General features: G+C 49.2%; 1 pseudogene; it reads left to right on the plus strand.

The window, feature by feature from the left end:
- Positions 1-389: 389 nt before the first annotated feature.
- LOC140387246 (microtubule-associated protein RP/EB family member 1 pseudogene) lies at positions 390-1,519 on the plus strand (annotated as a pseudogene).
- Positions 1,520-11,861: the final 10,342 nt, after the last annotated feature.

The following is an 11,861-nucleotide window of genomic DNA, read 5'->3' on the forward strand; positions in this document are numbered from 1 at the left end:
AGAATAAAGGTCCAGTCTTTTTAATCATTCCTCATAGGAAGTCCAATAATGCCACGGCAACCAGCCAGGTTTTACTTCACTTTGATAACGCTCCTACCTATTTGCCAATGTTTTGGTCACTGGTCCAAATGTCCCCTTGTGTGGCTCAGCGATGTCAAATTTTGTGTGCTAACATTCCTGAGAGGCTTCATGGGGTCTCCGACTCCATTTAAAACGACATATATGAAAGATGTTGAATGCAATTAGTGTCTTTTTAAAACGATCTATTTGTAACAATACTGGGACAGTAAGTACTCAGTAACATATTTAACTACCCTTATTGTGACATAATGATTAGGTCACTGTAAGGAGTCAGCTGCAGCTCAACTTGGAGAGAAACAAAAAAAAACAGCAAGGGGGGAGGTAAAAAAAACGTGAGGGGAGGCAAAAAAGTTGTGTGGAAACAAAATTAAAATCCAATGGCTGTCAACGTTTACTTTACGTCTTCGACGAGCGACAATCTGAGTCGACACAACATGTTGGCCTGGGTCAATGACTCGCTTCAGTTGAACTACACGAAGATTGAGCAGCTGTGCTCGGGTGTGGCCTACTGCCAGTTCATGGACATGCTCTTCCCCGGCTCCATCATCCTAAAGAAAGTGAAATTTCTGGCCAGGCTGGAGCACGAGTACATCCAGAACTTCAAACTGCTGCAGGCAGCCTTCAAGAAGATGGAGGTGGACAAGATCATCGCGGTGGACAAGCTGATGAAAGGCAAGTTCCAGGACAACTTTGAGTTCCTTCAGTGGTTCAGGCGGTTCTTTGACGCCAACTACGACGGCAAGCCCTACGATGCGCTGGCGGCCCGTCAGGGACAGGAGGCCGGCCCGGCACCCACCGCCCACAACCCGCTCTTCAACAAGCCCAAGAAGACGCTCAGCACGCTGAGTGCTGCCACGGGTCAGTGCAGCGCCAGCACCACTGCCCTGGACAAGAAGGCCCTGCGCTCGTCGTCCTCGGGCACCTATCTGCTGCGCTCCAAGGCGGCCCCGAAAGGTGGCGGCGCGGCGGCAGCGCCAGGCCCTGCGCAGAAGAGTGCCACGGAGCGGTCCAGCATGTCGGGAAACGGGGACATGCACGTCGCTGAACTGGCCGAGCAGGTGAAAAGCCTAAAGGCCGACCTGGTGGAGCTGGAGAAGGAAAGAGACTTTTACTTTGGAAAGTTAAGGAACATTGAGGTGATCTGTCAAGAGAATCAGCGGGAAGACAGTGTACTGATTCAACAGGTGGAGAAAGTGCTCTACTCCATCGACGATGGATTCATCCCACAGGAGGCTGTCAATGAACAGCCTGAAGAACGAGAGGAATATTAAAAGGGTGAGCTCAATACCCTCCACAGCTTATTGCTAATCAACAGCTAGAGGGCGAAGCCCCCTCATTTGCTGCAAATTTAAAAAGAATGGTTGTGTGTGGAAAATTGCTAGTGTAAGCTAAATAAAAATGTACCTCCTAAATAAAAATGTACCTCCTTTCTCAATAAGTGGACTTCCTTTGATTACTGTCATTTCCATTCCCACTTAACAAAGGTGAGTGTTTTGGTGTATATGTTCTTGGGTGTGGGCCCCGCCTCAGGCAAGTTTGACACTTATTGTGAATCTTAGTTGCCCGTGAGGAGAAGGTGGTGGTGAACTGCAGGCCATGTGGCTGTTAGTTTGGGAGGTCCAGGTCTTTGACCCAGCCATGATAACAGAGGGTCAGCATCAATTATTGACCTTTGTTCTGACCCACAAGGTCACTCTTGGGGGTTCCAGCCATTTGGACTCGAACCTGTGGTTCTCCTCTGCTCATGGGGAAGTTAAGGTAATCCTTTACCCGGGTGAACCACGCACCCAAGACAAACTTTGTAATCTGCAGACGGACTAATGCTGTTTGTAAATACCTGATGGGAAGAAACATTCTGGGTTAAAAGTGCCCTTGACCATGCCTGAGAGTGTGTGTGTGCTATGTTGTTTGTGGCTCAGTAGCCAGTCCTCTCAACTCAAGGTCATGAGGACCTGAGCACATAATCTAGAATGACACTTCATTGTGGTACTGAGAAAGTGCTGCACTGCCACATCTACTGTCTTGCAAATGAGATAGCAAACTATTTCCAAAGCAAGGGCTGATGGCTCTGTTGGCAATTTTGGCAATTAAAAGATTTTTTTAAAAAATCTTTATTGTCACAAGTAGGCTTACATTTACACTGCAATGAAGCTACTGTGAAAAGCTCCTAGTCGCCACACTCTGGCGCCTGTTCGGGCACACAGAGGGAGAATTCAGAATGTCCAAATTACCTAACAGCACATCTTTCAGGACTTGTGGGAGGAAACCGGAGCTCCCGGAGGAAAGCCCCGCAGACACAGGGAGAATGTGCAGATTCCACACAGACAGTGACCCCAGCCAGGAATCGAACCTGGGACCCTGGCACTGTGAAGCAACAATGCTAACCACTGTGCTACCGTTGCAGCATTGATGATAGGAGACGTGCCGCTGAGAGGGTAAGCTTTCAGCTTGTCCGGCTATGCACATAAAAGGAATAAAGATTTTCCCGTTATAGTATTGTTGGGACTTGCTGCCAGATGGGTCCGCCCTGTGCTTTTCACCAAGTTAGACATGCAGCGAAGGATGTGAGGAGCAGGCAAGGAGGGTATAGCAGGCCCCCAACTTGGTGATTGGAGCAAATAAACGACTGAAAAATAAAAGAAGAGACTTTAGAACCTATCACAACTTCAGAATGCCTCAAAGTGCTTTCGACTTCATGAGGTACTTTTGAATTGTCGTTACCCTTGTAGTGTAGTGTTGCTCTTATTAGCCTTAGTTTTATTCGCTCTAATTCTGTCACCTTTGCTCACGAGTCGCCAGGTATCTTTCCGATACCGCCACATGGTTCAAGCTCAAGTAATGGTTAATAATGCAGCACACCTCTTAGTAAAAGTTAAATCAACGATCATTTATTATATACAGCAATAAATACTTGCACAATAATCCTGCTTCTAGACTATTACCAACCACTAAAGGCCAATACTTAACTTTGGTGATGGCCCACCAGGTCAGGGAAACGAATGGTCTATCGATTTGGGTCTGGCCTGCGGGATTCAAAAAGGCTGGTATGAGTCGATAGTCTGGAACACCTGTCTGGTAGCGATCGCTGGAGAAACACTTGTTTCTTCGTCGAAGGGTCTCGAAGGTTGCGAGTAGGAGAAGAAGGGTCGATCTGAACTTGGCCCCTATTCTTATAGTTCCCAGGGGCTTCCCGCCTCTCAGGGCGGACCTTGACCCTGGTCCCAAGTGATTGGACTTGGTCCCAATCACTGGGTTCGATATGCTCCAATAATGGGGCGATTCCTTGATCGGGGGGTGGTCGTTCACCTTTCTTTGTCTCAGCCACTGCTGGCGCCGAGAGGTCTGGATCGGCTTTCAATTGCTAATTTGTAGCAATTGTTCCCGGGGATTGTCGATTAAACTGCAGATGGCTGGGTTGATGTGCTGCTAATGGTTGCAGGTATCGGTCTGGGCCGACTTCCCCAGAGCCGAATACACCGTTCTGTCTGCAGCTGTCCGTTTGTGCCCTGTTGGCTGATTTTCCCATCAGCCTTTTCAGTTCGCCATTTTACATCGGGGTTTGGCCAAATTAATTGGGAATCAGCCATTTCACGTGGCTACATCCCCTCCTTGTGATCCTAACGCGAAGCGTGAAGGATCACATAAATTTGTTCTTTCCGTTCCCTGACGGGGGGGGACACCTCCTACATGGCCACTGCTCTGACCCTAGAGATGCACAAAAACCTTTTACCTAAACAATTCTAAGGGCGCTATGTCAGGCAGGGGCATGCATTTACAAAATAAAAAATCTTGGAACCTCTAATTTTACCTAAATACACTATACTCACTAACCATTGCATTGTCCTATCTTCCTAAAACATACAACAACAATCATAACATTGAATATACTCTTTCCTGGCTTGGCAGTCAAGCTCAGGATCATACATTTTTTGTTCATGAAAAGTTTTGTACATCTTTTATTTACAGAAAAAACGCAAGTGCATGTTCTTTATTATTGTGTTATAGGTCGCGGGGGTCTAGGGTCTGGTCATAACCGAATATAGGGGATCGGATCCGATATACCGGGGTTCGAGCGCGGTATGCTCTCCTCCATTTGCGGAGGCGCATAGTCTGCACTACACAGCAGAGTATCGCCAACGCTAACAGTGCTTCAATTACGTAGGGCAGGGAGTACCAGGTTATGAACCTGGCACACCAGGAAGATGCAGTGTCGCTGGTGACTGGGCTTTGGGTACTGCGGGGCAGTGAAACATTAACGGCAGGGAGGTTTGAAGTAATGGGGTCCGCGTTCCCGCGCAACCAAATGTTCATAAAAAAGATGTTGAGCACGATGAAAGAAGTCCTCATGGCTGTCCTGGCTGTCCTCTTTCCTTTTCCTTCTTGTGTTCTTTTGTTTTCTCCGGTCCTGGAGCCTCTGGAGTTCTGTGAAAACAAGCACAGTATCTGTAACTACCTTGGTTTAATATCTGGTGTGTTAGTGTGTCTGTCCTTTTTGGGGCCAATTATACCCTTATAATTGGTCACTATGTGTGACTCCCTTATTTTTTTTCCAAAACAAATTTTAGGACACGGTACACTTCCCAATGACGGACCATTGCAGATTTATCATCCAAATGTTCCAGGATGTAAATAGTATATGGCAGCAACCTAAAGGTCGCCTAAACAAAATAAAACTTTTTGAAATGAAAATGTCAAATGAGGTGCGTATGGGCCGCGACGGGTAAGATTTGGATGGAGTCCCCAGGTAAGACGGCTACCAATGCTGTATCTCCCCTACCCGAGCGTGTTTGACCAACGGGGGTGTCCCCAGGCAGGGCGGGTCTCACGCCGTTTCTCCACTGCCTGAGCAACCGACAAGAACGGGCAAAAATGTAGTCATCGTGGTGGGGCTGCTATAGTGATTCTACCCTTGAATCAGAAGAGCAGTTACGATCGGGCGTCTGGTGAGCAGGCATCTGCTGAAGTGTCTGCAGACAAGCTAGTTCCACTGAACAAGCGTCTGGTCTGTTGACCAGGTATCTGTAGACAAGTTGGTACCGCTGAACAAGCGTCTGGCCGCAGTGGGTCTCTGAGGGCAAGAGCTCAGAAGTTTCAGGTGAATGGGTGTGTGACAGCGAGAAAAATTCTCCTGTCGGACAAACAACATAAAAGAAACGTACGAACAACATAAAACATCCTGCAGGTTCCATCAGGAAGGACAACACTTCTCACAAGCGTTTCCTTTAAACATCATGTGGACACCTCAGTTCTCTGTTGCGAACAGGGTCGCAAAGGGGTTGGCGGCTTGGGAGTCAGAATCGGGGTCGTCCTCTTCTCCCGGGTGCCAAACTCTGGAGTGAATTAGGGCTGAAAGGGCTGCGTGGTGTGAGTTGGGGTTGCTTTCGTCATTGCGGACGAGTCTGTAGGAATTGTCGCGGTGCCAATGAGTTGTGTCGAGTTGTGTGGGGACAAAGTCGGGGTCGTCCGTGTGGTTCGGTGGTCGGAGGTGGGATTTGTTTAGAAAAGTGATCATGAAGGGATCACTGGAGTCGAAATCGGAGTCGCTGGGTGTGGGTCCGGTTGTATGGGGATAGTAGGGAGGCGTGCTGTGGCTATCGTCCGAGTCACAGTCGCTGTCTCTGCTGCTGCAGTCTGTGGGCGTTCCGGGGCGGAGTGTAGATTTTGGGGGTGGAGTCGAGGTCGAGTCTGTGGCTGGGCTGGACGTAGTGGGGGTTGGTCGGGTTACGTTGGCTGTGGGCGGGGTGTGGTCTGCTGCGTCAAGCATGACGTGGTGGGCGTGGTTTGACTGTGCTCCATAAACCTTCAACTGGTTTATATGAAACCACGCAGTCTTACCATTTGGGTATTTTATTTTGTATACCGATGGGCTTACTTTATCCGTAATGGAGTACGGACCCGAGTATTCTGGAGACAGGAATGTGCTGGGGTTATATACAGACAACATCACTTGCTGTCCTATATCATACTCCGTTGCATGCACTGCCTTATCAAAACAGACCTTGCTCTGTTTCTTCTTGGTGCCCAATTTAACTGCGGCTGCTAACTGAGCCGTTTTTACATTAGCAACTAATTGCTCCACGGCTTTCTCGTGGGTGAGGGCCGTAACTTCAGAGCTGGTCAGGTCTAAACCTAACAAGTATTCTGTCCCTTTCATGGGGCGTCCGGTCATAAGAGTGTGTGGGGTGTAACCTGTGGAGGTGGAAACAGTGTTACACAAAAACATCAGCGCAAAAGGGAGGACAGAATCCCAAGTGGTGGTGTTCTGCTGGACCATTTTTCTGAGGGTAGTTTTTAGGGTCCGATTCATGCGCTCCACTATACCACTCAACTCTGGGTGGTACGCAATGTGGAATTTTTGGGTGATGCCAAATATCGTGAGAACGTTCTGCATGACCCATCCCGTAAAGTGAGAACCTTAGTCCGATTCAATACTGCGGGGGAGTCCCCATCTTGTAAAGATGTGGTGGGTTAGGATCTTGGCTGTGGTTTTCGCGGTGTTGGTGCGGGCTGGAAATGCTTCCACCCACTTTGTAAAAGTATCTATGACCACCAGAACATATTTATAGCCATTCCTGCAAGGGGGCAATGGACCTATAAAATCAATCTGGAGGTTAGTCCAGGGGCCGTTAACGGGTCGTGTGTGGCTGAGTTGGGCCTTTTTGGCATATCGATCGGGGTTGTTCTGCGCACAGATAAGGCAATTCTCAATGTAATGACTTACATCTTCCTTGAGATTTGGCCACCAACAAAGCTGTTTGAGGTGGGCTGTAGTGGGATCGATTCCCTGGTGTCCATGACCATCATGGAATAAACAAATTAATTGGTTCCTATCCTGCTCAGGAACTACATAAAGGGTGTCCTTTAACACCACACCGTCATGTGTGGTTAGTGTATTTCTGAACCTCTCGTAGGAGGCTGGAAACCTCCCGTTCACAATCTCAGTGAGAGCGCTATCCTGCTTCTGGGCCTCTACTAGATCTTCGATCCTAGTCTGCGTGACCTGAACTGCACTCACTGGCGTACTCACTGGCGTGCTTTCGGGGGGTTTCCAAAAGTACCCATGCCTGGATCCTGCCTTAGCCAGTGCGTCGGCTTTTACATTTCCACGGGGGGAGGAACGATGGTGGCTGCGGACTTTTATGATCCCAAAAGTCCTGTTCTGGTCTTTTTGTAAAATATGGCGGAGTAATGGGGCTGAGGGGAGGGGTTTCTCATCCGCGGAAACAAATCCTCTTGTTTCCCACAGGGGCAGAAATTCTGTAAGGCTGTTGCAGACATATAGGCTGTCTGAGTATATGTCTGCTGGGCTGGGGAAGGAATCTGGGTGCTTACTATGTACGCGATGGCCGCAAGCTCTGCTGCCTGCGCGCCTAAGTGTCCGGGGAGTTTTAATGCTATCTCCTCGAGGGCGCATCCCTGCGCGTCCTCAACATAAAACCCGCGACCTGTTATGAGTTGCCCATCTAAGACTGTGGAAGATCCATCCACATAAATCTTAATGGGGTCACACGTGTCCGGGTGAGGGGTGCTCTGAGATGGAGTACCTATTTTCCTGGGGGGTGTCTTTGCTATAAATGTTGTGGTGTGGAGAGATGATTTCACATTCATGGGGGGTTCCGGGGTACTGTAAATTGTCCGTTAAGTATGTGTGGGTCTTTGTCCGTTTTACTGTGATGTCCCGTCCCTGCAAGAGAAGGGTCCACCTAGCTGCGCGGATTTGGCTGACGGTACCGTCCTTAAGTCGTCCGCCCAGTAAAAGTTGGGTGGGGGTGTGCTCGGTCAGAATGGTGATGGGGTTCAGTCCGGTAATATAGGAAAAATACTGGACTGCCCAGAAAACTGCGAGCAGGTGCCTCTCACAGGCTGAAAATCCCTGCTCCACAGCATCTAAAATTCGTGAGGCATAAGCCATGGGTTTTAACTGATCATGCCGTTCCTGCAGGAGCACGACTGAAAGGGTGCGGTCTGTGGTCGCTACCTCTATTGCGTAAGGGGAAAGCGGTTCTGGAACTTGTAGTGCGGGGGCGGCGGCTATGAGCGCCTATTTTAATGATTCCACAGCATCCGTATGCTGCGGAAGCCACTCCCAGGGGGCTTCTTTCTTTAGGAGGTCAGCTGCCTTGCTGGCAAAACCGTCAATGTGGTTTCGGCAGTAGCCAACCAGTCCTAAAAACGGCCGGAGTGCTGAAACGTTCTGGGGAAGGGGCAATCTAGCGATCGAGTCAATTATTTTATGCTCGATCTCACGTTTGCCGTGTGATAATTGTACCCAAATATACCACTTTTTCTTCCAATATCTGGGCCTTTTTTGGGGTTGACTTTACAGCCAATGGAATGTAGTAATTCCAGGAGTTCGGACAGAAGCTCAATGTGCTCTTCCTTTGTGCCTGTCTGCAGTAGTAGATCATCTACATACTGTACCAGACATTCAGGGCGAGAAAGTTTTGCTCGTCCATTTGCCAGCTGTCAGTGGAAAATGGAGGGGGAGTTGTGGAAGCCTTGTGGCAGGCATGTCCACGTGTACTGCTGAGCTCTGAAAGTGAAGGCAAATTTATACTGGCACGCCTTTGCCAATGGAACGGACCAGAATCCATTACTGACGTCCAAAACCGTGAAATAGCGGGAATTAAGTCCCTGTTTGAGCATGGTCTCGGGACTTGTTGCTACGGTGGGGGCTGCTACGGGGGTGACTTTATTGAGTTCCCGATAATCAATGGTCAGGCGCCATGATCCGTCGGGGTTTCTCACTGGCCAAATCGGGGCATTATTAGTAGAGGCTACCGATCTTAGTACGCCCTGCTCTAATAAGCTCTCTATAACTTTTAGGATTTCTCCCTCTGCTTCTAGGGGGAATCCGTACTGTTTTGGGGATCTAGGGTCTGGTCCTGTTATTTGTACGGAGCCAGTCATCTGTCCATAGTCGTGCTTGTGGGTCGCGAATGCTGCCCTGTTCTTTTGCAGGACTGCCCTAACCTGCCGGTCCATGCTGAGTGTGGTGGGGTTGAACCAAAACTTGCCTACTGCGCTAATTTTGTTCATATAGTCCCCTATGTTGAGCGTTGCGGGGGCTCTAGCGGATTTTGCCATCTTCCAGACACACTGGTTGACTGGATCGAAGGATAGGTGGTGGGAATTCATAAAGTCGTGTTCTGCTGTGTGGGGCAGGTCTACTAAAACTACGGGGTGTTTTGTGGTTATGTTTCCTATTTGAATGGGTACAGGGGCTGTGATGTGTCCCTGCTGTGAGTGGCCTGTAAAGCCGCTGAGGGTGATAGTGGCTGTAGTGGGCCACGTGTCCTGAAAAAGGGTGGAGGAATCTATGGTGGTGCGGGACCCTCCTGTGTCCCAAAGAAACTCGATAGGCTGTCCCCGAATTTGCGCTGCGATTACGGGTCGTCCTGACCTATCCCAAAGGGTATCGCAGACCCAACTGGGGGAGCCTGTACACCATCAGTCCGTTCCGGTCAAGTCCGTCTGATCCGAACGGGCGCTAACGCTATGTATGGGCTCTGCCTTTTTCTTACTGAGAGTGCCTGTCTGTTGGGCTCTCAGTGGCTTTTTAGGGGCATTGCACTCTTTTGCAAAATGTCCCAAATGTCCGCAGTTGTAACATTCTTGCGGTTTTGTTGGGGGGCTGTTCTTTCCCTCATTTACCCAGGCGGGGTTGTGAGGTGTGGCTTTTACTGCCTGCATGTCTGCAGCGGCTTGCTTTTCCTCTGTGGTTTTAGCGGCGGGTCGATTGTGAACAGACTGCTCCCAAACGCGGGACAATCTTTTAACCACCCACTTCTCGTTATGAGCCTCCTCCGAGGGATCATAACTACTACAGGCATTCTGTCCTGCCTCTGTGGCATGGGAGATAAGGGTGCGGGTCCATTTGGCCATATTGTCTGGGGACAAATGGGCACGGTCTACGTCTCCGAAAACGGCTTCGAAGTGAATCCACAAGCGTCCTGCAAACGCTGTGGGGTGCTCAGACTTCTTCTGCCTACACTTATTTAGGCCATCTACGGGGTCACCCAGGTTATACCCGATCGCATCCAGGATCGCGGTATGCATTTCTGCAAGGGTGCCTCCTCCTACGTTCTGTGGGTCAGGAAGGGCTGCTGCTACCGATGGATCCAAACTTAGAACCATGAGCTTTACATGCTCTCTCTCATCCAGGCCGTACATGGTCGCCTGATGTTTGACGGTGGCAAAGAAATGGTGTGGGTCTGAAGCGGGGAGGAACGGCGTGATTTTTGCACACGCGTCCCGTAATTGGGTCACTGTGAGGGGGGTGGAATATAGGAATTCCACCTCGTCTGATGTGGCTGTGCGGTGGGTTGTTACAGGGTTCATCGGAGCTTGAACTACCTGCTGTGTGGGGGGTGGGGGTGCTTTTCTCCTTTGGGGCTTTCCCTGCGCACATGGTCCCTGAACATATCTCTGCGCTGTTTCCTGTAATTCTTCCCAATCAGGGCCGTCTTCCTGGTCTAATTTTTCCCCAAAGGTTTCTTGAAAGCAGTGATTGCAATTTGCTTCCGGCACTTTGCATGGTCTATGGTGCTCTGTCTTTGTTCTGTGGTTGCAGCGTGGAGCGCTCTCAAGGCTGCCTTGAGATCACTACATTGTTTCTGTAGCGTCTCCACCTCCTTCTCTGTTTCTTTCTTTACCAGAACTGCACCCTGCGTGTCCTGATAAGCCTTTTTGTACTGGGACTGGAAACTACTCAAATGCGCCAGGCAAGACTGGTGACCCCGTTTGGCGCCAGCCACCTCTTCGTCCTTTGCTGCTAATTTCCGCCTTAATTCCAGATTCTCTTTCTCCACCTCGCATACATCGACTTTACTCATACGATGTATGCCCTCTACTTCTTTGCGGAGCGTCCTGACGACCTCCTCTGTGCCTCGCAATTGGGCCAGACAGGACACAATTGCCATCGGCTTGCGAGCTTTTGCTAAGTTCTTTTTATGGATCTCACTCATGTTTTCCCACCAAGTATGCCCTATACTTCCGGGACCTGAGTCGTCATTATTACAGACATCATTCCACATGGGCCATCCTTTGCTCTTGAGGTATTTCCGAATTTCCTCTTCCCAAGTGGGACACTGTCCCACTCTACTGCTGCTGGTCGCTGCGACCGCAAATTCCTCGGGCTTCATGAGGCATTGCATTGCCTGCATGGCCATTTCTCCTATCCGCTTGCTTCGGTTAAATTTGGAACAGGGGGCTAAGGCGGTGTCGTAGATGCGGGTACGGCTTGCGCTAATTTCCGAAAATACAGACTTCCGACAGTTTTGACGCAACAAAAATCTATCAGTTTTACCTTATAGCCCTGTTAGTTTCGCATGCATACACACACTTCCGAATTATGGATTATTAATCAGAACCGCTTGAACACTTGTGGTTTTTTGTTTCCAATTGGATTCTAATTCAAAATTTCTTGGGTTCTCCCGGAGTGGTTTTCCACTTCTAGATCGGGTCCCGTCAGGATGTCGCCAAAATGTTGCTCTTATTAGCCTTAGTTTTATTAGCTCTAATTCTGTCACCTTTGCTCACGAGTCGCCAGGTATCTTTCTGATACCGCCACGTGGTTCAAGCTCAAGTAATGATTAATAATGCAGCACACCGCTTAGTAAAAGTTAAATCAACGATCATTTATTATATACAGCAATAAATACTTGCACAATAATCCTGCTTCTAGACTATTACCTACCACTAAAGGCCAATACTTAACTTTGGTGATGGCCCACCAGGTCAGGGAAACGAATGGTCTATCGAATTGGGTCTGGCCTGCG

Source organism: Scyliorhinus torazame, chromosome 12 (assembly GCF_047496885.1).
Source record: "Scyliorhinus torazame isolate Kashiwa2021f chromosome 12, sScyTor2.1, whole genome shotgun sequence".
In the NCBI taxonomy this organism is placed as follows: Eukaryota; Metazoa; Chordata; class Chondrichthyes; order Carcharhiniformes; family Scyliorhinidae; genus Scyliorhinus; species Scyliorhinus torazame.